Source organism: Limulus polyphemus, unplaced genomic scaffold (genome assembly GCF_000517525.1).
Source record: "Limulus polyphemus unplaced genomic scaffold, Limulus_polyphemus-2.1.2 Scaffold768, whole genome shotgun sequence".
Taxonomy (NCBI): Eukaryota; Metazoa; Arthropoda; class Merostomata; order Xiphosura; family Limulidae; genus Limulus; species Limulus polyphemus.
The window spans coordinates 63,505-68,813 of NW_013666378.1; positions in this window are offsets into that span (position 1 = coordinate 63,505).

The following is a 5,309-nucleotide window of genomic DNA, read 5'->3' on the forward strand; positions in this document are numbered from 1 at the left end:
ATACTAAATTTTGTGTGTTTTGGATGTATTTTTTTTTTTTTTGTTGTTGTTATAACAGTAACTAAAATATAAAAATTATAAATTTATTAGGTTAGAAAAGTAAAAAAAAAACATCTATGCATTTCACTGTTCAAGTTTGTTGCATGTTTAACAATTAGATATGGTCCAAAGAGCAATAAAACAATAAAATTAAATAAAAACAGATGTAAACAGTTATGAACCTGAGGATGTTTAGAATAAATCAGTGATCTTCTGTTAAAATCTGCAGTAATTCCAGAAAGAAAAAAATGGTAATTCAGATTTATTTGATATATTTTCTGCAGTGGTTACATGGTTGGTCTAACAGACCAAGCTTATATAGAGGTAGAGCAGAGAAAAGAACAAAAGAATATAATGTTTTATTGGAAGAAAAAAACTTTAGATATTAATTTAGGAGGTTCTAGAGATTAAACAAATGAAATATGAAAACTTTAAGATGAAAAAGTATTTCCAATATTAACATGAAAATCACCAGTAAAAATACTTAATTAAAAAAATCTGATTTTTTTTGTGTGTACAAAAGACTTGTAATGTTTACTAAAAGCTTTTCAAATTTCATGAAGATACATTTACTACTTTAAAAGTTGTAGGAGATAGAGAATACTACTTCCTTTCATACGGTTTTATTTACCGTTCATTTATTATTCTTTCTATTATTACTTATTATTCAACTATGAATTTTTAGTTATATTAAAGTGCTAACTCACATTCCAGCCAGAACATAGTGAATTTGCATTACGAAACTGACACAAGCTTCCACTAGCAGTGACGTACAGGTATCAATGTTGTGAAAGATTATGTCAAAACCCTGCCTTGAGCTTAAATGAGTTAGTTCACGAGATATGGTTCTTTTCCTAATTCCTTTATTTATTGCAATTAATAACAATGATATCTAGATTGTAATGTTTATTAACATTAGTATCAAGTCCTGGCCAGGCACAGATTTATTAACTTTTTTTTTTTTTTGTAAGTGATAAAACTTGTATTCCAATTGTTTGAAAGATTTATTTTGTACTTCTGTTGTTGTTGTTTAATAAATTGATTTTTTTTGTTCAATCCTGGTTGTAGCAGTTCATTATTGTATAATTTCATGAAAACATAGTGGTTACAAGGTTGGTTAAAATGCTACTTCTATGATAATATGCAACTCAAACTGAGTAAATTAAAGGAATTAAGACCTATGAAACAGAAATATAAGTAGTGTCCATTCTATATGACTTGTACCAAACCAGTCTTACATTAATTACTAGTGAATACACATACACACACACATGTATGGTTAATTCATAAAGCAAAGTCTGTACCTGGGTCTACTATTGGGTAATGTAGTGAATCTAATATACTTGGACTTCCAGAAAACTTTTGATAAGGTGCCTCTTAAGAGACTTTTTAGACGGATCATACATTAGGGCAGGAGAAAAACTAATTAAATGAACCGAGACTTGGGCGAATGGTAGAAGACTTTAATTAACAGGACAAAATCTCAATACATATTATTTACTTCAAGGTTCTATGCTATTTCTTATCTTTATTAATGATGTTCAAAAACAAACCATTTGATCCTTCAAGGATGTCCATCCCTGCACTAAGGAACCTTTTAAACTCCTTTCCTTGAGAAGAAAAAAAGACAAGAAATTGTAACATATCCCCATAAGATGATCTTTCTATCCACAGAATCATCCTAGAAGCCCTCCCCTGAAACTTTTCCAATAATTCAATATTCTTTCTTAGGTTTAGACCAAAACTGTGCATTAAGATGACCATATTTTGTAAACTGAACCCTGAGATAATTGTATGAATATTTATACCTGCAGTCACCATAATTTCAGATGCAAACAGTACTGGAGAAGTATGCTGTATCAATGGTAGGAATATTTCTCTGACGAGTGTATCAATTTTAGTATTTAACCATTCTAAGAAATAACAGGAGAATGTTATATGACATATCAAAGGTTGTAGCTATGGAGACTGAACATCTATCATCTGGTGACAATGCTATACCTATGCTAGTAATAATGACTGAATGTTTATTTTTAATGTATTTCTGCAGCAGACTTAATAATAAATATAGAAAATTAAATGTAAGGTATCTTGAGGTAATTTTATTTTTCTGGGGACATTATCCTCCTGAAACAATACTTGGGATGGAAATGTTGTCCTATGAGGACAAGTTAAGATCTCTGAAATTTTTTTTCTCTTGAAAAAAGCAGAGTTAGAGGGGATCTGATTGAGGTGTCTAAGACTGTTAAGGGAATTGATACTTTCAATACATCATATTTTTTTCATACTTAATGGTGAGAATTGTAGGACTAGGGTACACAAATTTTGGCAATATTGAAGTAATTTTCATCTAAGACAGTTTTATTTTTCTAACAGTGTGGATGAATGTTGGAATGGATTCCTTCTGATGTGGTGGATGCAGTTAATTTAAGGGGATTTAAAGGAAGGCTTGATAAATATTTGAATGATAAGGGCTAATTTTCAAAGTTTTATTTTCATTTTAAAGTTTAGTTTAGTAGATGGGATGACCTAGATGAAGCAACAGGTATTGTTCTTATATTGTATGTATCTTCCGGAAATTGTCTAGTCTACTCTTTACTTGTCTGAAGACATAAAAATATTTACAGGTATCAATGGTACACATGATATTGATCTGCTAATAAATGACCTAGTTGAACAAAAGAAATGGTCAGATAAATGGCCTCTAAGACTTCACCCTGACAAATGTAAACAATACGAACATTTTAAATATTAAAAATATATTCAGTTAAATGTGTATAAGGCTAACAACCTAGAATTATCTAGACGAACAAAATTACAAATGACTCTTTAAGGCTCTGGTTGAATTAATTATACCATCATTATGCTTTAGAAGGTTAAGGTGAAATGTGATTGAAATACAGAATACCATTAAAGATATCAACAATAGTGCTATGACAAAAAACTGGTTAGGAATAAGTAAATATCAGAAAACAAGCAGAAATAAATCTAAATTGTTTAAAGAAAGATGTATAATAGTTTAGCTTTACCAAGAAAATAATAAACATATGAAATACCCAATCAAATTATGTAACTGAAACCAAGTCAAACCATACTTTTGAACTCTTAGAAAAAAGTTTTTGAAAAAAAAAAAAAAAATCAAGTTTATTACACTGAGGGATTGTCAACCAGAAGTGATAGCAAGGTTATTATGCCATATAAGGAATATTAAGAACAAGCTGTATATGGTGGCAAACATGTTTACATACAAAGAACCCAAGTACAAAATTTAAGCTCTGACAAAAGCTGAATAATCAAGCTAATTATTCCACAAGCTTAAAAAGCAAACAATAAAATAGTTTTACCAAAGAAACTGTCTGGATCAAAACTTTTGAAACTTCTACTTAATACTTAATATGCCAAATATTAAAGTTCATATTTTTACCCTCCTCAGTCTATCAATAAAACAAACCATTCATGTCATTATCCAAATCGTGGGTTAGAAATTTTAGACACTTACTAATATCAAACTAGTTCATATTACACTATCAGTATCATTCTTTACAATGTCAGAAAAATACATACGTTCAAGAAGTCTTAATATAAAATAGTAAAAACCCTACAAGTTAAAACCCAAGGGTTTTTACACCTGAAGAAGAAAGTATTACTCTGTATATAGCTTAAGTTAAAGTTATATTTTTTAATTATCATAATCACCTGCTTATGTACTCCTTCTAAGTTTCTTATATGTTTAATCCTTTATTTATGACAAAATATAACAAAGTAATAAAATCTGCACATAAGCAATAAAGCCAACGAGATGTCCACCTTCTATAAGTTCCAAGGTTACACTGACCTTCTTTAACTTAGTTCTTTAACTTGATTTGTGTACGATTTGAAAAAAGCATCACTCTAACTTTGTAATTTAATACTATCTTAACCTATGCGGTACAATTACGAGAAAACTATATATTATTATTAGTTCGTACTGTATTATTTCACTTGAGTAGGTCTTCTAACGATCCCAAGTAAAATGAGAATACATCTTGCTAAGCCTATGTTCACTAAAATTAACTTCCACTTCAAAGTTCTACAAACTACAAAGACTGAGACGAACCCATACTATTAAATTTAAAGTAAACTTACGTCCTTTTACTTTTAGAGTAGTAGGCCTTGTACTAGCCATATCAGGTCTTAAATCTCTCGAAGATGTATTTCTGGATTCACGTTCATGATCATTTTCTGCTTTTAATCGTGCTTCTAACTGAGTTAACCTATTACGAAAAGAAGTCATAGTAGCCATCTTGTTTAAGAACAAGAGAATTCTTTCAATGCACACTCTCAAACGTATTCCTTACGATCCACTCTGTTTTATTTATTTATTTATCTTTTGCGTAGGCCGATGTCCGACATGTATAGATAAATGTTGAGATAATGCCATCGGCTTTTATTTAAGTTATTTTAAACAATCTGATTTTGTTAAAATTAACAATATTAACTTAGCTTACAGTTGTTGTTTTTTTTTATCACAAGAACTGTGTATATTAAAATTCTCATTTAAAATATTAAATTTGTCTATATTACGACAAACCCAGAGTAATACGTTTCTCACCCATTCCTACATTTCCCCGTTTTATCTTTGTTTGCAAATATGAGTAAGCATTTCCGGATAATGCCTTTTCCCATTATCTAATAACTAATTCAAGTTTATGTGGGTGTAGAGTTCATAATACTAATAGATAAAATGATCAGTAAGTTCCGAAATTACGTTTTTAATTATTTTATATTAAATTTTTTATTACAACATAACATAAGATATACACAACATAAAGAACAAGAGCCTTTTGGTCTGTTTAAGCCGTCCTATCCACTTAGCTAAACCAAACACTAAAAAATCCAAAGCCAGCCCTTATAATTCAAGTATTTATCAAAATTTCCCTTACGCTCCCTTAAATCTGCATCTACCACATCCGAAGGCAACCCGTTCTAAAGGTTAACCACCCAGTTAGAAAAATAGAGCTGTCTTAGTTTTTCTCCTCTAGTTTCACCATTTTCATCAACACTATCAATTCCCTTAACAATCATAAACTCCTCAATCAAATTTCTTTTAACCCTTCTTTTTCAAAAGAAAACAAATTTAGATATCTTAACCTATATCCTTGTATGACAACTTTTCTTTCCTAGGCATCATCTTAGTAGCTCTCCTCTGAGCTCTTTCCAAAACTTCAGTGTTCTTTCTAAGGTATGGAGCCCAAGACTGAACACAATACTTCAAATGTGGCCTGACAAAT